The sequence below is a fragment of the Carettochelys insculpta genome, chromosome 3, assembly GCF_033958435.1.
Source record: "Carettochelys insculpta isolate YL-2023 chromosome 3, ASM3395843v1, whole genome shotgun sequence".
Lineage (NCBI taxonomy): Eukaryota > Metazoa > Chordata > Testudines > Carettochelyidae > Carettochelys > Carettochelys insculpta.
In genome coordinates, this window is record NC_134139.1 from 180,763,233 (window position 1) to 180,775,788 (window position 12,556).

Genomic DNA, 12,556 nt, shown 5'->3' on the forward strand with positions numbered 1-12,556 from the left:
CTTGAATTCGAACTTGAGTTTTATTGTGACCAAATCGTGGTCTGAACCTACACCTGCTCCTCTTCTAGAATGGATGTCCTGCATTGATCTTCTGAAAAAACTGCTGATACAGATGTGATCAATGCGGTTTTCTGACTTGTGGTCTGGTGAAACCCAAGTGACCTTATGGATCCTCTTGTGTGGGAAAAAAACTACCACGTATCACCAATCTGTTGAAGGAGCAAAAGTCACTGAAGCACTCTTCATTTTCATTCATGGTGCTTAGGCCTTTTTTTCCCATGGTCTGGTCTGTGCTTGTATTTGTGCTTCCAATTTTCATATTGAAGTCGCCCATCAAAATCAACATATCCTTCTTTGTTTTCTGGTTCACCACACTTTGTAGTTTCTAAAGAAAAAGTCTGTTTTACATTCCTCAGCTCTTTCATTGGTTGGTGCATAACATATCTTTGGTGTAGAATCTGGCTGTGATGATGTGTGATGACACTGTTGTCCACGCCATTAAAGTACCAGATGCCTCTCTTGATAACATCAAGCCCACACCTTCTGTGTGTGGTTTCCCTCTTCTTCATGTCCTGAGTAGATGAGGGTTTCACCTGTTGCCAGGTATAGCTGCTCAGAATGTGTTCATCTTGACTCACACAAGCCCAAAACTGCAAGCTCGTACAGCTTCATTTCTGCTGCAATCTGAGCTGTCTTCCCAGCTCAATACATGATCTGAACATGCCAGGTATGAAACTGGGTGGTTGTCCTGGGTGAGAGAAGGGTCATCGGCAGGACAGCTTCCTTTCAGCTTTTCCTACTATGCTCCATACTCAACCTGAGTGGATTGCCAACTCCTCCCCAGACTGGTGCAGTTGTAGGGTCTTTGTCTCTGTAACTTTACTTTATACAGATAGGGTTGTTAACCCTAAGCCATCCCCTTTTACCTCGAGGAGAGGTGACCCAAATTTGTCTGGTCTCTGCCCTTTGACATGGCCAGTTTGGGAGACCCTTCCAGGACCTGTAGCTCCTGCTTGCATAGCTGTCTGGGTCACTGAGACACAAGCCACCTCGCTAGGGCAAGGAAGGGACCATGAGGCAAAACGGGACAAGAACTTTGTGGAAAACCTTGCACAACAAGCCAAACAAGCTGCAGGACAGAGAAACTTGAAAGAGCTGTATGACATCACATGGAAACTACCTGGGTCACGGCATACAGTAGATCAGCCACTACAGCATAAGGAGGAGCGTCTGCTAACAAATGCAAGGGAGCAGCTCAGTAGATGGAAAGAACACTGTGAAGAGCTACTGAACTTCCCAGCCGACGTGGAACCTCCTGAGTTACCACCTGCAAATAAACTGCTGCAAATTAACAGCAGCAGACCTACAAAAGAAGAAATCAGAAAAGCCGTTGCCTATCTGAAAAGCAGAAAAGCACCTGGTTCAGACAACATCCCTGCAGAAGCAATCAAGGCAGGTAGTGAGACATCAGTCAACATGATGTATAATCTATTTGGGAAAATTTGGGACACTGAGGTGATCGCACAAGATTGGAAACATGGCTACCTTATCAAGCTTCCAAAGAAAGGCAACCTGAAGAAATGCAAGAACTGGAGGGGCATCATGTCACTGTCTATTCCTGAGAAGGTGTTGAAGGGGTTTCCCTTGGAGAGAATGAAGACAGAAATCAATAGACAACTCAGGGGAGAATAGCCCAGCTTCCAAAGCTAGAAATCTTGTATTGATCAAATAGCAACTCTCAGAGTGATCATGGAATACTTGCTTGGAGGAACTCACCCCTGTATATAAATGTTATAGACTTTGAAAAAACCTTTCACAGCATTGCTAGACACACTTTGTGGTATCCCATCCAGAGTTATTAACCTGATCCATTCAACATATGAACCCTCAATGTGCCAAGTTGTTCACATTAGTGTCTTGACAGAATCCTTCAGCATACACTCAGAGTGTGACAGGGATGCCTACTGTCACCTTTCCCGTTCTTGATCACAATGATTATGAACATAAGTATAAGGCAGTCAGTGGACACTTTTCAAACAGCTAGAGGACATTGATTTTGCTGATGATGTCACCCTCCTTTCACCTCGACATGAAAACATGGAAGAAAAGGTCACAACGCTAGATAAAACAGCCTCAGCAACTGGACTAAGCATTAACAAGGGAAAGACCTAGACAATGAGGGTCAACCAGCCCAACAACACCATCTCACTGGGAGAGGATGACCTGGAAGACGTGGAGCAGTTCACCTTCTTGGGGAGTGTTATGGGCAGAGATGGAGGAACAGATAAGGATATCGGTGCCAGGATAGGGAAAGCAACAGCTACATTCAAGACTCTCCATCCCACACGGAGTTCACAAATAATATCTGCGAAGATGAAACTGCCGATCTTCCACACAAATGTGGAGAGTGTGCTCTTGTATAGATGCGAGACCTGGTGTAGTAAAAAGTCTTAAAATCACAAGCTACAGAGATTCCTAAACAGATGCCTGTGATACATCCTTCACATCAAATGAGAAGACTTTGTCACAAATTAGGAGCTTTGGAACAGAGCAGGACAAGAACCACTTGCTGTTCAAATCAAGAGAAGAAAGTGCGGATGGCTAGGCCACAGTCTCAGAAAACATCATCCTGAATAGCTTGTCAAGCTCTCAGATGGAACTCGCAAGGAAAATGCAAAAGAGGAAGACCTCGGACAACGTGGAGAAGATCTACTGAGACTGAAGGACAACAACTGGGGTACTCCTGGAGGCAGCTAGAAGTTTTATCCCAAGACAAAGTGGAGACTTGCAGATGGTTTATGCTCCACTTGGAGTACAAGGGTTTAAGTAGTACGTAGTAATAGTTTTCTAGCCTCTGCTAAAATACTAACTAGGTCAAATATTAGTAATCATCTACCCACGGGGCCTTCTTTTAAGACATGACTCTTTTGAGAAGAAAAAGATAATAAAAAAATCAAGCAAATAAAATCATTGGTGGTTGGGATTCCTAAATGTTGACAATTGAAGAAGTTGGTGATGCTCTTCTCTGTGAACTATGGGATTGTGAACCACAGGGCATTAAAGAGAACTAAGGCTTTGCCTCAGGGGACAGACCAGAGGACTGAGAAGAACAGACAACCAAAAGAGAAGTTGTTTATAGACAGACAACCATCTTCCCTCATTGCCAGACTCAATGTCTCAAGGACATGTGCTAGTTGGAGGGGGGGCCAGCAAAGGCAGAGGTACCCCCAGTAATTATCTTCAGCACTGTCTGCAGCTTCTGCCCCAGAGCCTGCTCTGTGATTCCTTCCTCCCCCATTCTTGCCAGGGCAGAAGTCAGGCCGGGCGTGGCTGCAGACACGCCTAGGAAGAGCACTGCAGCTAGTACTCCTGCTGATGCCCTAAGAGCAGGGAAGCTGAGCTGGTTGCAGACTTCTGAAGGAGGGGGCCTGGGAAGCCTGCTGAGCTTCAATTCCTCCTTGCCTGAAGCTTCCAGTAACTGTTTCGGGCCTGGGATAACGGGAGAAGAGGGAGGCACTAGGGCCCAGGGGCAACAGGTGTGGGGCCAGTGTTTAAAGTGACCCCTACAAGTGGTGACATGTAAATCCCTGTGCATGCCTCTGCACAGTACTGAGAGAAAGTGAATGATTCCTTCTCCAGAAGGTCACCCCTGGCTTCTCACTGCCTGTGAAATCCATTCCCAATCCAGATGGCACTGCCTGTAGCTGGCTGGAGACTACTCTTTACAGCTGCCATGAGCAAGGAATTAATTTGACTATGGTAAGAGATCATAGAATCATAAAACGCTAGGACTGGAAGGGACCTTGAGAGGTCATCGTGTCCGGCCCCCTGCCCTCATGGCAGGACCAAGTACCGTCTAGACCATCCCTGATAGACATTTATCTAACCTGTTCTTAAATATCTCCAGCAATGGAGATTCCACAACCTCCCTTGGCAATTTATTCCACTGTTTGACCACCCTGACAGTTAGGAACTTTTTCCTAATCTCCAGCCTAAACCTCCCTTGCTGCAGTTTAAGCCCATTACTTCTTGTTCTATCCTCAGAGGCCAAGAAGAACAAGTTTTCACCCTCCTCCTTATGACACCCTTTTAGACACCTGAAAACCACTATCATGTCCCCCCCTCAATCTTCTTTCTTCCAAACTAAACAAGCCCAATTCTTTCAGCCTTTCATCATATGTCATATTCTCTGGACCTTTGATCATTCTTGTGGAGAAATTGGAAAGGGTCCAGAAAAGAGCGACATCTTTCGTGAAATGGGGTACCCAGAACTGGACACAATACTCCAACTGGGGCCTAACCCGTGCAGAGTAGAGCGGAAGAATGAATTCTCATGTCTTGTTCACAACACACCCTCCTACTTGTTCACAACACACCCTCCTACTTGTGCTTGAAACAGTGCAAATAATCTGACAAACTAGTGCATCAATGCTGCTACATTGGCAGTGGCCACTGATGGCTGAAATGGGAGCAAATCTCTGCTGTAGACTAGGTGTACGTAAGCACAGGACAACATTTAAAACACTGAGGATTCTAACCAATAGCCACAGTCTATACCACAGGAATACCAGTCCTGGGACTCTTCCTTGCAACAAAGCCCGCTGCCAGCTTTGTCCACAGATCTATTTTGGTGATACCATCATTGGACCTAACCAGGTTATTCACAGAATCCCGGGCATGTTCTCATGTTCTTCAACTAACATCATATATGCCATCATGTGCCAACAATGCTCAGATGCTCTGTATATTGGACAGACTTCAAACTCTCTCAGACAAAGAGTTAATGGGGACAAAACAGACATCAAAACATTCCTGATCCACAAACCAGTTAAGCTACATTTTAATGGAGTGGGCCTTTCTGTTAGTGACTTAAGAGTTTGGGTCTTATTGAAGAAGAATTTTTAGTCTGCTTTGGAAAGACAAACTGCTAAACTCTCTTTCATATTCAAATTCGACACATTAACACATGGTTTGAACAGGGATGCAAATTATCTGGGACATTATAGGGGCTCTTTTGCATACTTGGCTTAATCTAATTGTTGACTCCCCCCGCCACCCCTCTACTCTCTGATTTGCTCACCTTGATAATTTTTTTCTGATTTGTCCACCTTGATTACTGGTTTTGGTTCTCTGTGCCTTAAATATTGAGTCTGTTCTGGTATGGCTATGGTCTGAAGAAGTGGGTCTGTCCCACGAAAGCTCATCACCTAATAAATTATTTTGTTAGTTTTTAAAGTGCTACTTGACTGCTTTTTTGTTTTGATTTAAAATACTGTATTGGTTACTACTGTAATGGGCCCAAAACAAGTGACCTTGGCATTTCTAGGGTTCTAGACTCCAGGTCAGCAAAAAATGAAAGCATATGCTTATTTTAATGCAAATTTAAACACATCCTAAAACTCATTCGTATCCAGAAACATAATTAAGTACACCCTTAACTATAATCCTTATTAACTTGAATGGGATTGTAGGGATGGGTTTTAATACATGTCTTGCTGAATCATGACCTCTGTACATTCTCCATTACTGGAGTAACAAATATTTATAACTTGTCATTCACATAGCATATTCCTTCTGTGGCTTTGCAAACATAAGGGCTTGTCTACGCTACCTCCCTGCTTCAAAGCAAGGATGGTAAATAGGGTGCTGGGAGTTTATTAATGAAGTGCTGCAGTGCATATGCAGCACTTCATTAAGCAAATTCCCCCCCCGCGGCAACTTCGAAGCGCTGGCTCACATGTAGCTGAAGCTCACCCACCAGTACACTTTGAAGTGCCCGGGGTACTTTCAAGTCCCTTTACTCCTCAAAAGTTTAAAACTTTGAAGTTGCCGCGGGGGGGCAGGAATTTGCTTAATGAAGTGCTGCATATGCAGCACAGCACTTCATTAATAAACTCCCAACACCCTACTTACCATCCTTCCTTTGAAGTTGGGAGGTAGTGTAGACACAGCCTAAATGAACTTAAACTTCTCAGCATTATGTGCAGTAATGGTAATCCATCAATCTGATGATGGCAAATCTGTGCAGGTCATGTGTTATTGGTTTTATGGTGTGCCCTCTGGTGACTGTATAAGCCAATTCTAGAGGTGCACATTTTGCCGCAGATGGTGCATGGGAAGTTTGCAATCTGTGGGTTGTGCATTGTTGATGTTCTGTGACGTCGCTCACGTGCCTCTTGTAGATGCCGGCAGCGGTCTTCCTCAAAGGCAATGCAGGTATTTCTGACTGTTGCATGCCACTGTGTTCTGTCACTGGCGGCGTCCTCAAGGTCCCTAGGTTTGATACTGCTGTACTGCAGATTGGCTTTGATGATATCCTTGTAGCGTCTCCGTGGACGACCTATACGCTGGATGCCCTGGGAGAGTTCACCATACAGAAGCTGGCGAGGGAGTCTGTTGGCATCCATGCGGCTGACATGACTGGTCCAACGTAGTTGTGACTTCATAATCATCATTTCGATGCTTGTCATCTGGGCTCTCTCAAGGACCTCAAGATTGGGCACTTTGTCTTGACAGCAGATCTTCATGATGTTACGGAGGCAGCGCATGTGGAATGCTTTGAGCTGCTTGATGTGACGCCTATATAGTGTCCGTGTTTCGCACCCGTACAAAAGAAATGAGAGAACAACAGCTCTGTACACAAGCAGTTTTGTTGACATCCGGATGTAATGGTGGTTTAGAACTTTGATACACAGACAGCCAAGTGCCTGGCTCGCTTTGGACATTCGCGTGTTGATCTCATTATCCAGTGATCCATCACTGGACATGACACTACCCAGGCATTTAAAGTTCTCCACTACTTTAAGCCGAGTGCCATCAATGGAGATACTCGGGATAGGAGCATTTGATCCAGGTGCAGGTTGATGGAGAACTTCTGTCTTTCTGAGGCTGATAGTTAGTCCAAAAAGTTGTGAGGCCTCAGCAAACTTGTTGACAATGTGCTGAAGATCGTTTTCAGTGTGAGCCATAAGGGCACAGTCATTGGCAAAGAGTGCGTCAGAAAGGAGTTTCTGCACTGTCTTAGTCTTTGCATTCAGGCAACGGAGATCAAAAAGTGAACCATCATGCCGGTATTTCAAGTATATACCTCGGTCCAGATCTTTCATTGCATGGTTAAGGATGCATGCAAAGAACAGGTTAAATAAGACAGGAGCGAGCACACATCCTTGTTTCACACCGTTGGTGATGTTGAAGGGGGCTGATGTGGCTCCCTCAGACAGTACTTTGCCTGTCATGTTGTCATGGAAAAGGCGTATAATCTGGACACATTTTCTTGGGCAGCCAAGTTGTATTAGAATGGTCCAAAGGGCTTCCCTGTTGACAGTATCAAATGCCTTTGTCAGATCTATGAAGACAGCATACAGGTCCATGTTCTGTTCAATGCACTTCTCTTGTATTTGTCTGACAGCAAACACCATATTGGCTGTGCTCCGGCCAGGTCGAAAACCGCATTGACTTTTCAGGTAGATTTGCCTTGGAAATACTGACTATTAGGCAGTTCAAGATGATGCGGGCAATGATCTTCCCTCCAACGGAAAGGAGGGATATGCCTCTGTAGTTTCCACATTCTGCTTTGCTGCCTTTATTCTTGAAAAGGGAGACAATAATAGCATCGCGGAGGTCCTGTGGTATGTTTTCATCCTCCCAGATGCTGATGATCACGCTATGGAATGCTGCTAGTGCTGCTGGACTTGCCGCTTTATATATCTCTGCTGGTATCCCATCTTTTCCAGGAGCTTTTCCTGAACTCATCTGGCTAACAGCTTTCTTAATCTCATCTATAGTAGGTGGAAAGTCAAGATATGTCAGGACGGGTAGTTGTGGAATGTCATTGAGGACGTTGTTATTCACAGTCGATGGTCTGTTAAGGAGGTTGCTAAAGTGTTCTCGCCATCTTTCTTTGATGCCTTTTAGGTGACAAATCTGAGGAACTCACTCAGATTGAGGTGACATTAGAGGAGGTTTTGGAATTAATTGATAAGCTGAATAGTAACAAGTCTCCAGGACCAGACGGCATTCACCCAAGGGTTCTGAAAGAACTCAAATGTGAAATTGCGGAGTTATTAACAGTGGTTTGTAACCTATCCTTTAAATCCACTTTGGTACCAAATGACTGGAAGACGGCCAATATAACACCAATATTTAAAAAAGGCTCTAGAGGAGATCCTGGCAATTATAGACCGATAAGTTTAACATCAGTACCAGGCAAATTAGTAGAAACACTAGTAAAGAGTAAAATTGCAAGGCACATAGAGGAGCACGAATTGTTGGGCAAAAGTCAGCATGGTTTCTGCAGAGGGAAGTCGTGTCTAACTAATCTATTAGAATTCTTTGAAGGGGTTAATAAACATGCGGACAAGGGGCACCCAGTGGACATAATATACCTAGATTTCCAGAAAGCCTTTGACACGGTCCCACACCAAAGGCTTTTATGTAAATTAGGTGGTCATGGGATAGGAGGAAAGGTCCTTTCATGGATCGGGAATTGGTTAAAAGACAGAAAACAAAGGGTGGGAATAAATGGTAAATTTTCGCAATGGAGGAGGGTAACTAGTGGTGTTCCCCAGGGGTCAGTCCTGGGACCGATCCTGTTCAACTTGTTCATCAATGATCTAGAAAATGAGGTAAGCAGTGAGGTGGCAAAGTTTGCAGATGACACCAAGTTGTTCAGGACAGTCAAAAGCAAAAGGGATTGTGAAGAACTACAAAAAGATCTCAGCAAACTGAGTGATTGGGCAGCAAAATGGCAAATGAAATTTAATGTGGGTAAGTGTAAGGTAATGCATGTTGGAAAAAATAACCCAAATTACACGTACTACATGATGGGGTCAAATTTAGCTACGACAGATCAGGAAAGGGATCTTGGAGTTATAGTGGATAGTTCTCTGAAGACATCCACGCAGTGTGCAGCGGCAGTTAGTAAGGCAAATAGGATGTTAGGAATTATTAAAAAAGGGATCGATAATAAGACAAAAGATATCATACTTCCCCTATATAAAACTATGGTACGCCCACATCTTGAGTACTGCGTGCAGATGTGGTCTCCTCACCTCCAAAAAGATATATTGGCATTAGAAAAGGTTCAGAAAAGGGCGACTAAGATGATTAGGGGCTTGGAAAGGGTCCCATATGGGGAGAGGCTAGAGAGACTGGGACTTTTCAGTTTGGAAAAGAGGCGATTGAGGGGCGATATGATAGAGGTATATAAAATCATGAATGGTGTGGAGAAAGTAAATATAGAAAAATTATTTACCTTTTCCCATAATACAAGAACTAGGGGACACCAAATGAAATTGATGGGTAGCAGGTTCAAAACTAATAAAAGGAAATTTTTCTTCACACAGCGCACAGTCAACCTGTGGAACTCCTTGCCCGAGGAGGCTGTGAAGGCCAGGACTCTATTAGGGTTTAAAAAAGAGCTTGATAAATTTTTGCAGGTTAGGTCCATAAATGGCTATTAGCCAGGGATAAAGTATGGTGCCCTAGCCTTCATAACAAGGGCAGGAGATGGATGGCAGGAGATAAATCACTTGATCATTGTCTTCTGTTCTCCTTCTCTGGGGCACCTGGCATTGGCCACCGTCGGCAGATGGGATGCTGGGTTCGATGGACCTTTGGTCTGACCCAGTATGGCCGTTCTTATGTTCTTATGATGCCCTCTTTGTCTTTGACCAGCGTTGTGTTGTCTGATGAGAGCAATGGGGTAGTCCTTGGTTTACAAGGTCCACAGACAGTCTTAATAGCACTAAAGAACATCTTTGACTTGTGGGTCTCAGCATAGTGCTCAATTTCTTTGGCTTTCCTCTCCCACCAGCTGTCTTGTGTCTGATGGAGGTCTTTCTGTGTTTTGCTTTGAAGGTGCTTGAAATGATCCCATTTGGAGGCTGAGGAGGGGTTATTCTGCCATTCAATAAAGGCTTTTTTCTCTTTACTTCCAGTGCTGAACATATTTCTTCTCGGTTCTCATCGAACCAATCCTGATGTATTCTTTTCTTTGGTCCAAGCGATGTTATTACTGTGTCAGTCACTATCTGCTTGAACTGATCCCACTTTTCAGTTACAGTACTGACCAGTTGACCGTGAGATGTTAATTTGTCATCGAGACTCTTCTGAAAATTGTTTAAACATTTGGCATCCTTCAGTTTGGCTATGTTAAAAGCAGGTCACACATGCTTAAGGCATTTGTGCCGAGAGGGAGCGATGTAAACTTGAAGAGACATCCTGACTAATCTGTGATCTGTCCAGCACTCTGTACCTCGCATTACTCTGGTGATCAGTATGTCTCGGATGTCTCTCCTTCTGACAATGGCATAATCTATCAGATGCCACTGTTTAGACCTGGGGTGCATCCACGTTGCTTTGTATTTATCCACTTGTCAGAACAGAGTGTTGGTAATAGTCAGGTGGTTTTCAGAACAAAGGCTCAAAAGGAGTAGTCCACTGCTGTTCATTTTGCCTACACCATGTGGCCCGGTTACTCCTTTCCAGTTCTCGTTGTCAGCCCCAACTCGGGCATTGAAATCTCCAAGTAAGAGTAGTTTGTCTGTTGCAGGTGTGGCCTTGATCAGTCTGTCGAGATCTTCATAGAATTGTTCCTTTGAGTTGTCAGGGCATGTTAGAGTGGGTGCGTATGCACCGATGATGGTGGCATGATGTTTGGCGTTTAGTGGGAAGTGTAGTTTCAGCAATCTTTCATTGATACCCACTGGAAGGTCTGGGAGTTGACGCATCAATGAGGTTTTTATTGCCAGACCAACTCCATGTATTCTATCCTCTGTCGCAGTCTTACCCTTCCAGAAGAAGGTATAACCACTTCCTGGTTCACTCAAGAAACCTTTCCCGGCCAATCTTGTTTCACTTAATGCTGCTATATCAATGTTATAGCGGGCTAGTTCACAAGCAATGAGAGCTGTCCTTCTCTCAGGTCTTGCAACAGCTTCTCGATCCATGAGAGTACTAACATTCCATACACCAATGGTAAGTTTTCTCAAATTTTTCTTTTGGTTTCAACCGCAAGTAGGGTTGAATTGCCAGCCGCGGCTTGCTGGCCAGTTATTGTTGTAGGGCAGGCAATATTTAGGCCACCTTTTCTAGGCCCCTCCCTTACTAGGGTGAGCAGTGCTGTCCTTAAGAGGACTGCTCAGATGCCTGGGATGCTGCCAGGCAACTCTGCTGCCCCAGGTACAGAGTTGGACAACCACTTGTCCACAGGCCGCCTATGTGTGGGATTGGGACTACGACTCCCAGTGGTAACCTCCACCTGTCACTTCGCCCCTCCCCCATCGCCACAGGACTTGGGTGGTGATTTGCACAGGACTTGTGCATGAAAGCTTTTTAAGTGGTAGAGCCGTTGCACAGGAGCAATCCCACTCTCTCGACCTTGGAAGCCAGCCACCAGTGGTATGTAGAATCGTCACGACTGGTAACTTCTTTAGTTGCAGTGGATGGCCTTGACGTCTTTCGTGCCTTGTCAAGCCCTTCACTTTCCACAAAGTGTTGCAGAACCGCCTTCTTGGCGGTTGGATCGAAATGATCTGTTCTGCCCAGTAAGCCAGAACTGACTTCAGATGCTGGGTTGGCACATCCGAAAATTCACCGAGGGTTTGAGCCCCATCAGTTACACTCACCTGGTTTGGCTGGCCTGTCGAAGCTGTTGCCTGGGGTGTGGCCGCTGCGCATGCTGCAGCTACTTGGAGCCACAAGTGAGAGCTGAGTGACAGGCGGGGACCAAAGTGGATGGACTACCCCCAAAGGGGTACGACAAGTCCCTCCAACAGAGGTACTACCCCTCCCTGTACACCCCATACACCCCATTATGTGCAGTAAATGAGCATTAATAGCCCCATTTGACAGCTGAGAAAGTTAAGACCCAGACATAGGACAATGCTGCTAAAGAAAATTCACATAACAGACTTAAGTTTTAATTCTTGTGTAATCATTTGGTAGTAATTATTATTAATTAGGAATTATTAGATAGTAATCGTGTTGCTGTGGCACTGTCGAATAAATAAAGACACTCTGATTTTGGTGTACATAGCATTGTATCCCCTGAGGCCCGGATGTGAAATATTCCTTACTGCAAATTGTGGTGTTCTATCTAATTTGCATTTTAGATTTGGATTTAACACCAGCAGCCGTACTACATTTAGGTTTGGGCACAGAGTTAAAATCCTATTCTCAACCAAACAGCTGTTCTGATTATTGTATTCCAATCACGTCCATGCTTATTTGCCTAGCTTCATTCTTTGCACATACTTAAATGTTAGCCATGAAATTCCTTCTTGTGAAATGGATAACAAATTTTATTATAATAATCACTTATCATTTGTTATTAATGTTCCTCTAAGTACAGTCATAAATTAGAATGTTAATTACATTGTCTTACAATTCTAGGTTGTAACACCAGCCTTTTAATAAAAATAAAGAACACCACCTTATGCCATAATAGTACTATGGGATCAGGATTTCAACTACCTTTGTGTGATATGTGCTACAGTAGAAGAAAAACCTTTTGTATCCTTTTTCAGTTCAAGGTACTGGGGAGACCAGCTCTAGT